Genomic DNA, 11,726 nt, shown 5'->3' on the forward strand with positions numbered 1-11,726 from the left:
GTGAAACTATTCTGTATAAGACTATAGTGTTGGATATATATCATCATGTATTTGTCAAAAAACCTACATAAAACGCCAAAAATTAACTTTAATGTAAACTATGGATTTGGGATAATGATTAATGATTTATAATTGTAGGTTCATCGATTGGAACCACTTGTAGGTGTGGGGGAAGTTGTACATTTGTAGGGAGAGGGTATACAGGTACTCTGCACTTTCTACTCTATTTTGCTGTGAATCAAAAACTGCTCTCAATGATTTTTTTTAAAGAGAGAGAGAGAGAGAATTTAATATTTATTTTTTTTTAGTTTTTTGGCGGACACAACATCTTTGTTTGTATGTGGTGCTGAGGATCGAACCAGGGCTGCACACATGCCAGGCGAGCGCGCTACCGCTTGAGCCACATCCCCAGCCCTCAATGATTTTTTTAAGAGACTTCTTAAATCCACATTTTAGAAATTTAGGTTCAAGAGATCTTGGTTGGGGCTTGGATATCATAAATCTAAGATATTTCCAATGTTCAACCAGGGTTGAGAATCACTGGGCAGATCTTGGCCTGATCTTTCAAAAATGAATGTATGCTGTCTAATTTTTTCAGACCTTTAGTCTCTACTAGGAATAATCTTACAAATTTATTTGTATGAATATGCCAATAGCCGACAATGCTTACATATCAGGTATTTGTGTTTATGAAGTGATATTTATTTACCCATGTGCTTAAATGAACAGGAGCCCTATATTATGGGCTGCCTGTTTCTAAACAGCCTAGTTACAGAGGCAACCAAAATGTTGAGGCTCTTCCAGAGCTGTGCTTCGTCCACGCCTCACATGAAGCAAAGAAATAATCAAGATAAAAAAATCAGGGACAGGGCGACTATGATTCCATTATTCACAGTTCAGTTTCCCTTCAAGGGAACAAGTAATAACTTGGACCAGGCCCTGCTAACACATGTAAAACAAAAAGCATGATTTGAGAAAATTAATAATGGCATAAGAAGCCTTGTCTTCCTTACATAACCAAGGTATACTGCTCCCATTCCTTGGAACTTAGAAGAAGAGACTGAAAATCATGGAATTCCCAGCAAAAGCTCGTCCTCTCTTCATAACCCAGAAGGAAGTAGTTCTCTATTTTTAAAGGATGGAAATGTTCTCCCTTGAAGCCCAGATGTTTTCTATCTTTGTAAGTTGCAATTACTTCAACACATGATTTTAGCTCCACTCAAATCAGATCAGGGCCACCTGTTATATCCTCTACACACTTATGAGAGATTTAATGTTAAGTTTGTATTTATGGTTTATTTAGAAAAGTCAGAATGCAATTGAGAGGATACTTTTAAAGTAATTTTGAGGTCCAAAGATGTGTATAGGGTAGATTAACAGATAATCAAGACACTGTGTTGGGTAAACATAATCAAACCTAATTTTGGGATTCACTGCTACATAAATTTGGAATATAACCCAGAATTTAAAAAGCTCATCTGAAATACAGCTATATGCCTAAAAGACAATATAACATCATACAATTTTTATAAAATTATTAATTCCACTACTAAGCCAAATATTATGAAAAATGTGCATTATAGTGTACTTTACCATCAGACTATTTTTCCCCCAAGTGCTTTCCCTTTCCCTCCTTTCTTCTCTTTCCCGATTGGATTGCTCTACTCTATTGACCTCCCTTTTCTATTACTGTAATTTTAATTAATGTACACACATACACACACACACACACACGGGATTCATTGTGGTATTTATATATAAACATAGGATAACAGTAGATTTCATTCCCCAGTACTTCCCCATACCCTTCCCTCCTCCATCCCTCTTCACTATTCCAATGGTCTTCCTTCTATTTTCATGAGATCCCTACTCCCCTTGTGCACATGTGCATTTCCACATATGAGAAAACCTTTGACTGTTGACTTTGAGTTGGCATATTTCACTTAGCATGATGTTCTCCAATTCCATTCATTTACTTGCAAATAATTTCTTTCTTATTTATGACAGAGTAAAACTTTTTTGTGTATATATACCATTTATATATATAATATATATTATATATAAATATAAATTTATATTTATATATAAATATAAATTGGCTATAGTGAATTATACTGCCATAAATATTTGTATACATGTATCACTACAGTGTACTTATTTTTAGATCCTTTTGGATAAGCATCAAGGAGTGAAATTGCTGGATCATATGGTGGATCCTAGTCTATTGAGAAATCTCCATACTGCTTTCCAAAGTGGTTGTACTAATTTGCATTCCCACCAAAAATGTATAAGTGGACCATTTCTCCCACATCCTCACCAGCAATGATTGTTCTTTGTATTTTTGATGATTGTCATTCTAACTGGAGTGAGAGATAAAATCTCAGTGCATTTTGATTTGCATTTGCCTGATTGCTAAGGATGTTGAGCTTTTTTTCATACATTTGTTGGCCATTTGGATTTCTTCTTTTGAGAAATGTTTCTTTAGATCTTTTGCCTATTTATTTAGTGTTATTACTTTTCTCAAAGTGTTAAGTTTTTTGAGTTCTTTATATATTCTGGATATCAATTCCCTGTTGGAAGAATTTCTGGGAAAGATTTTTCCATTCTATAGGCTGCCTCTTCATGCTTTTGTTTCCTTTGCTGTGCAGAAGCTTCTAAATTTGATACCACCTCACTTATTAATTCTTGGTTATATTTCTTTGAGTTTTAGAAACCTTATTAAAGAAGTCAGTGCCTGTGTCAATATGTTGGACTGTTATCTTTTTTTTAAGGAGTTTCAATGTTTCTGATCTAATTTCTAGGTCATTGATCCACTTTGAGTAGATTTTTGTGCAGGGTGAGCACCATTTGTTTAACAAGCTATCTTTTATCCAAAGTATGTTTTTGGCACCTCTGTCAAGTATCAGATGACTATATCTATGGGAATTTGTCTGTGTATCATCTATTGTAATCCATTGGTCTTCTTATCTATTTTATGCATGCCAATACCATGCTGTTTTTGTTACTGTGTAGCATAATTTGAGATCAGGTATTGTGATGCCTCTAGCATCACTCTTCTTGCTTAGGATTGCTTTGGCTTTATGGGTCTTTTACTCGTCCTTATAAATTTTAAGACTATATTTTATTCTGTGAAGACTGTTACTGATATTTTGATGGGGATTGCATTGAGTCTGTAGACTGCTTTTGGTAATATGCCTATTTTGACAATTTTAATTCTGCCTATCCATGAACGTGGGAAGTCTTTCCATCTTGGTGTTATATAATTTTCGTTTTAGAGGTTTTTCACCTTCTTATATTTATTCTCACTTTTTTACACTATTGTAAATGGAGTAGTTTTCTTGATTTTTTTCTCAGCAGATTCATCATTGAAATATAGGAAAGCTATTGAGTTTTGTATGTTGATCTTATATTGTGCAACTTTACTGAATTTGTTTATCAGATCTCCATGTCTTCTATGGGAATTTTGACTTATTAGGTGGAAGACACATGAGAAATGAAAAGGGAGAAGCAAACCTCCTCATTCTACTCATCTCTTATGATTATTTAGGAATAACTGTAGATTAAGGAAGACATGCAACGTCTAATATGTAGATAAAGTTGCTTGAGACTCAAGACTCATGGACATGAGTTTCCCATCCAGTTTTAACCACACTGTTACAAATGAGATTGGTTGTAGTTTGGAGAAGCTTCACTTTTCCCCTTTTCCTTCATTCTCCATGGAGATGAGTGGCAGAATTAGAGTGTACATCAGTGTTAAACTCCTGTCTGAATCCCAACTATAATTCCAACTTCCATCTATTTCAATTTTGAATAAACATTAGATTTTACAAATCTAACAGGACAAGAAAGATCACTGTAAAACAAAGACAAATTATTTTCCCTCCTAAATACAATTTTCAAAGTGGCAGACTAGAAAATCTCTGCAGGCAAATGTGATGTCACTGAAGAAATCACACACTTACCTGTAGAGATTCTTTGGTCTGGCAGCTTCAAGCATCGAACCATTTCATCAACTGTGGTTTCCTGCATGTGTTTCTTTTACTTGGAATAAATATTATAGCCCTATAACTAAGGGATAACTAATTTATTGAACTTGGGATTCATCTAAACTAAGAAGAGAACATGCTTCATGATAGCTGGGTCTCACCAGTGAAATTGTAAAATACAAAAGTTGTTTGTGACATGCTTAAAGTAGTAGTGATCAAAGTGTGACTCCTCCAATTGGCATCATCAGCATCACCTGGGAACCATTTAGAAATACAGTTTCTTAAACACACCCAGGCCTCCAAAATAGGACATTCCAAGTAGACCCAGCAACCTGTATTCTAGCAAGCTCTCCAGGTAATGCGGCTTCATGCTCAAGTTTGCAACCACTGGCTTAAAAAAAAAAAAAAAAGATTATAACTGGAACACTGAACTCAAGAGATCCTCTGATGTTAAATAGTGTATGAATAAAATCAGACAAAAATAATATATGTTCATAAAGATATTATTGTCCAGAATACATTTCTTTTCTAAAGTGATGATCTTAATGATAAGCATAAGCATTAACAATGGAAAGAAACATCTTCCTTTAACTCTTATTTTGCCAATGGAATTGCAGAACTATGCTTATTTCCTTAGAAACAAATAGTTAAGAAATCTTATTTAGGAGGAGAAAACGTTTTCATGTTTGGGAGGATTAAAAGGGTACTGACATCATTCAAGTCATGAGCCATAATTCTTATTAGATTTTATTGCTACATTCTTCACACAGCTTTGGAAAGTTATTCCTAAGAGCACAAAATATGCACTTAGACTGCACACAGAGAAGGAACATGCTCTCACAATGAAATTATTTTAGGTTGGCCCAATAATACTTGAAAGGCTCAAGACTTATTCTCTATGTAATGTATCTTGGCAAAATAAGTGATGACTTCATATAAATTTGTCTCTTTCAACATCCTTTATAATTTGCCCTCTAAATAGTTAAATTTGGCTGCAAATTATCTAATTTATGTATCTTAAGAAAAATTTTTCCCTTTTGAATATTATAAAAATTTCAGGGTAAAAAGCATTTAAAAATGTAATCAAATCTGGCATTTAATTTAATTTTTTATAAAAATTTCAGGGTAAAAAGTATTTAAAAACATAATAAAATCTGGCATTTAATGACTATATAATTGAGTCTTATACAAAACTACATAATTGAATCTTATACATCAGATTGTAATATCTGAAAGATTGGTATGCCTGTTAACCAATAACTTCTGGTGGCATGTTAAAAATTTATTTTCAGTTTTATTCTTAATGAATTCATTTTGATTATTTCTGGACCATCCCAATTTCCCATGATGTGATGGAACAAAATTGTAACATTCAAAAATTGAATTAGATCACACAGAAAACGTCAACTGACTCAGATGGTAATAATGAGGTTTGGCTCATTCATTGAAAAGTGAGAGCCCAACTATGTCCAGAATGTACAAAGACAATGCTTGAGATCAGCAAGATGTTTTAAACTCTTTAAATGACCTGATGGAAGTACTTTTACTTAGATAAGGATTAAAAGGTTCTCTAAATATCCCACTCCTTTACTTTTATTGGAATTAAATCAGTTCAATTTCAGTGCAGCTGCTGATCAAAAGCTCCAATTGACAATCTTAAATGTCTTTGATAATAAAAGAAAACAGTTATTAACCAATGTATTTCAATTTGATATACAAAATCTTTAAAACATGGGATTTCACTGGAAGAAACAATAGAAAGTAATACTAGGAACTTAAAATCCTCCCAGGCAGGAGGGGGTTATAGCTATCTGATCCTCTACTAATGGCCATAACTGCATGAAGCACTGCATATATATTATCTAATTTCATTTTCTCACAAATCTAGTAAAGTTATTATTGACAGTTCTAGTCTATAAACAAAGAAATTGAACTTAGACATAAATGGGAAGGAAAGAAATGATCTGAATCTACACAACCCAATATCTGGGATTAAAAAGGTAAGGAGGAATGAGCATGGAACCCAGGAAACCATGGTTTAAATACTGGATTCCTCAACTTAAACTAAGCCTCTCTGCATTAAATTTCTACATCTTCAAAACAAGCAAAGTGTTCTCTTTCCTGTTTACTTCCTATGCCTGGGGAAAAAAATGTTTGTTAAAGATAGAACTGGAAAGATGCAGGATGTTGTTATTATGTTTGGGAGAAACTAGACAAGCTTTGGGGATGGCTTGGTTTCCAGCTACTATTTGTTGCCACCCCAGACTGCATCCATAGATACAGCAACTGCAAGAAAAAGAATGTTGATAGAAGGTGGAGGGGGTGATCACTTGTCTCCTTCAATGTCTCCAAGGACACTGGCCTTCTGTCTTTGAGCTGCCTTGTTCCCAGGCCCAGCCAGGCTGCCTGGTTCAAACGCTGATGATCCCAAGAACATCAACCCTGAGGGCAAGCACACAGCTTCTCTTGAAACACTGTGCCAGATGAGTCCACATGGTCTCTCCTCTTCTGACTGGGTGACAGTTTTCCTCCTCTTCTTTCAAGGGATGTCAAGGTTTTCAATAAATGTATAACTAAAATACTCCAATGTCCAAGGGTCTATGCAGAAGTAAAGCTGGGTTACCTCATGCCACCTCTCAGGGACCTGAAATTCCTAACTGGCCACAATCTTCACAAGACAGTTTAGAAGATCCACCATTCATAGAATTGTAACATTCAGATCTGGAAAGGAAATTAGTGACCACTTATTCCAATTCAATTACTTAATGATTGCTGATTTTGTGGTAGGCATTTTCTGCACAGTTCCATTTAGTTCACATAACAACCTTGTATGAAGTTTGACTGTTAATGGGCCCATTTTGCAGATGAAAAATCTGAAGCTCTTGTAAGTTTACTTAGGTCCTTGAACCATGTCTAAACGATCCCAAAGCCCATAATCTCAACTACTGCCCAGAGATAAAGAGGCCCTAGGTCATACAACTAATTAGTGATAAACCTGAAAGTAGGTCTCAGTTTCCTTTGTACCACATCTCACTTACTTCTGAAGAATTTACTTGAATTGCCTGTATTCTTATAAAAGGTGCTCTAAAGCATTATTCACTTTGTCATAGCCAAGTAGTTGATCCGAAAGCAAACCTGCTCAATTATAATCCACTGGCTAAAGTGGACATCTAGGAAGGTTCTTATGAATTATAAATTTATTTATACCTTTATTAACCCTAATAGCTAAATGCTAAAATCACCCATTTCTAATGCTGAGGACACAGCAAACTATAAATTTCATACCTTCTTATGAAATAGATGCCTCATCCCTTCCAAAGATCTCTGGCAATTTTTAAAAATTAAGACAAAACAAATCATCAATATATTTGTGACACTGCAGGGATCATTTGAGGAGTTCATAAAACCAGTTTGGTTTAGCACTTATAAACAGGTAAATGCTCTCTATTTATTATTCATTGTCAAAGTTACACATTACATGTAAATTCTGTCTTCTGTAAGCTTTCAACAGAAGGCTCCATTAAGAATATGAGAGTCTGTAAAAAAGTAGACAAATGCATGGCAAATGCTTTTTATTTTCTATCTTATTGATCACTCATCATCAGTAGATGCCATGGAGAACCCTTTTCAGTTCACAAATTGACTATCTATCAAAATAAAATATGTGTTTGATGAAATTTGATTTGCTAAAAGATATGGTTAATTGCTACGCTAAGTACAAAGGAAGTTTTTTGGAGTGTCTTTGGCTCAACATTTTTTTTTCTCCTCTATTTCTGTTTTTCATCATCTTGCTTCTTACTTTCTTTCCCTCCTTCTATCTCTGCAAAACCCAGAACTGTGTTTTTGTTGTTAGGAAGAAGGGAGGTAAAGGGCAGAATTTCTTCTGGGGTTACACATAGAATATTCCGTCTCTCAAGGCTCCAACTAGGAATTTCAGAAGAACTCCAAGTCATTATTTCTTTGCACAGGTTATTGCTTTAAGGAGACCATCATGAATTATATATTTTAAAAGTAACTTATCACCATTGTCATTATCGAAAAATATTTGTAGAGCACACAATGTGCTTGGAACAGTGCCAGAAGCTGTATATTCTTGAAGGCTTTAAACAACACATTCCTTAAAAAAAAAAAATGGGAATTCCTCTTTGAACTTCCATTTTCAACCCTCTTGGATTTGGAAGGTGCATTAAAATTATCCTTTATTTCAGGTTTTAATGATATCTTATGCTGATTTTCCTATCTCACTTTTATGGAATTTTATGGATTTCAATGTTTTCTCTAACATTTTATATTTTAGAATAAGCCCTCTTTTCTCACTCATGCATAAAATGTCCTAACTGTTCACATTTAACTTTAAATATCTTTGTGGGAAGGACACAAATTCATTTAAGAAACCAAACATGTGAAAACTCTGAGTAGTAAATATTTATAAAGATGGTAATGTTCTCTTTCTTGACCTGGGTGGTGGTTACATGGGTGTGTTCACTTTGTGATAATTCATCAGAACTGTACACTTGTGATTCCTGCATTTTCCTCTAAGTGTATTTACCTCAATAAAATAATTTTAAAATATGTATTTTTGAAGAATTCTATCCTGGCATCTTCTCCCCAAACATATACAAGCCCACAATTGCCCAAGTTATTCTCCCCCTCCAAGGACCCTCCCTGCTCACCCTGTAGACTAATTCTTCAACCTCCATCCTGATAAAGTGGTTTTAGAAGTCTTAGGCATCAGATATTCTATTCTCTCATGGGCTTTCTGCACTCTGATTGTTTTTGTTGTTGTTGTTGTTTTGTTTTTTGTTTTTGTTTTTGTTTTTGTTTTTGTTTTTGTTTTGGTACTGGGGATTGAACTCAGGAGCACTGGATCACTGAGCCACATCCCCAGCCCTATTCTGTATTTGATTTAGAGGCAGGGTCTCACTGAGTTGTGTAGGGCCTCACCATTGCTGAGGCTGGCTTTGAACTCACAATCCTCCTGCCTCAGCCTCCCGAGCCCCTGGGATTACATGCATGCACTACCATGCCCAGAGGGCTTCCTTCACCCGATGGGCCCCTGTCCTCTCTCATAGGTCCTGAACTTCCCTTAATATCTCCAATGATGTAGAGAATGTTCCTCTCATTTCTTCCTCGCAGCACTATCTCTAGCCACTCTTGCTGCTACCCCACAAAGCTCCAAGTGTCCTTTCACAAGTGGCTTTCTCAGACCCCTCTTCACAAAGTACTCTTACAATTTAAAAATGGCTTTGCCTCCTGATTTCTCTCCCTTTCCCCTTTCCTCACCATATTTCTGGAACTTTTGTTTCTGAAACATGGGTCCCATGTTGCTTTGGAACTCCCTGGGAAAGTACTGCTATAAGACATTCTCCCATATACATTTGTTCTTTAAGAATTTTTCTGATAGTGTTGTTATCAAGATCAATTAAGGTGATCTACAGAAAATTCTTCATCCAAACCCAGGCACATAGTAGACACTCATTTAATAGCAGTTTTTGATATTGTTAATCGTTGTAGTATGGTTTTATAACAAACACTATTACGCATTTATATAAATAGTCTTATTTAAACCCCTAGAAATCCTATGATACAGATTTGAGATCTGATTCTAAAATGAGGAAACGGAGCTTTTGTATGGAGTTGAACATTTTTGCTGGGTCACTAACCAAGTGGATGCATTTGCTTCTAAATAAACACCTTCTTGCAGGATGTGAATCCTGCCAGATTGTGGCATGGCACTCAACCCCTCAATAAGAAGTCAACAGTCAGTCCCAGTCGGCACTGTGAGAACTCCAGAAAACATCTCAAACCTGGTCCTTGCTCCAAGGAGCTGATAATGGGTAAGTCAACCCTTTTGCAACCTTTGTGCAACATTCTGTCATTGAGACTTAAGGGTTTATCAGCTTCAACTGTCAATTATCTTCTATTCTTTTGTGTTTGTTGCTTTTAGTTTCTCTTCCATTCTCCCAAACCAAGTATCCACTTAAAAAGCTGGAAGTTTCTTCTTAGAAACTTCTTCACTGTTGCAAGAATCTTCAGAAGCCTGGATTCTGAACAGTCTCGCCTAAAAATTTCTAGAATTAACTTCCTTTCTTCTATGACTGTCGGCGTGCTCTATCAAAGAAGGTAGGTCCAAGATGATCCAGTCACTCTAAAACAATTGAGCCAGATCCAGGGTTCATGTCTCTGGAGTTAGTTGGTGCTATCTCTAGTCTTCAAACGAGAAACTTCAAATATTCTTTCTTTTTTAAGAAAGGGAAGGTGGCATACGCCAGGTGTTAAGAGTTGTAACCCAAATGTACATAGGCAACACCTGACTATTTTAATAGCAATTAATTTCTAATTACTTAAGTCATTATCACTATACCTTCCACTTTTGGAGAGAGCAACAAATCCCTTGTAGTAGGGCTGGCTTCTTTTTATAGCTTTGAAGAAGCTTAAACTAAAGAAGGATAAAGTTTATCCCATGGAGTCCATCCTTTGTATCAATAGCACTTAGGCTTTGTTGTTAATTGTGACCACCCTTCAGAATGTGGAAAACACGCCAATGGGAAGCTTAGCTTCATGGCAGTTCTGGCTTTGGCCTTGGGCTGGACACCCACTTATGCACAGTATGACTCAAACTCCCTTCTCGTAACGCCTTATCTCTGGACACCATTCTCCATGAATCCCTTTCTCTATTCGTAATCATTTCTAATCCTCATGCTCCTCTGTCTGACCTTCTCTTCCCACAAAAATCCAGAAAGTATGCACTTAATAAACAAACAAATCCATTGACAAAGATAGATGTATTCAGGGAAGCTTTACCAAAATTCAACTTCAAACTGGTATTTAACAAAATTCCAGCCAAAATGCTCATTTGCAACTCTAGCCAACTATTTTATTGAAACCAACTTGAAGCCAAACATATTCTGAATGCCTACAAGGCTACAAAAATAATAAATAATGTTTGGCTCTCTCTCAAACCTTGGAGGATTCAGTCTCAATCACAGAAAGAACAAGAAGACAAGGTAAAAGGAAATAGACCTGAGAAAGGTTATGGCTTGGCAGTGACCCCCCCAACCAGAAATCAAACAGTAGTTCATTTGGAGAGCTTTCAGGCATTCAACACAACTGCTAGGAAATCAGGATACAGAAAAGAAACATTGATTGGGTTCTTATGAGTCCTCTTATATACCAGCACTTTTCCAATTGACTTTTGTAGATTCCCTGCCTTTAAGTTAATTTCCAAAAAAAGGGAATGCTTAAGACAACTGAATGTGACAAAATTAGTAAAATTCCAGTATTTTTATGTGTTTGAACATTCAAGGACTTGGGATGTTTCAGAATTTAGTCCTGAAGACTAAGGGAGGATTAGAGTTCTAAACAACTTGCCTCAGATGACAGAGTGCTCAAGTCCATAAAGAAGAGAAAAACTAAATTGTAAATATAGTTTGTATCAACTCTAGATACCACTGGGTTGTGAGAAGACATAGAAATCATGCAAATTCAGAAGCAAATCCAGAGATAGGGACTTCTCTTGATACACACGCTAGTATACCCTGATACATCAGTAACTTGAGCAAGGTTAAAAAGTGGATCTGAAAAACTTCTAGAAAAAAAAAAGAAAGAAGACACAAGCATAAAAAATACAAGCACAACTTGGATATTTTTTCTAATATCTAGAGGTTAAAAATTTGAATTGTAATATAAAAGTTTGATTTTAATATAAAAGTAATTGAGTTAACCAAAGCACATGGTAAC

Source organism: Spermophilus citellus (assembly GCF_964194105.1).
Source record: "Spermophilus citellus genome assembly, chromosome: 13".
Classification (NCBI taxonomy): Eukaryota; Metazoa; Chordata; class Mammalia; order Rodentia; family Sciuridae; genus Spermophilus; species Spermophilus citellus.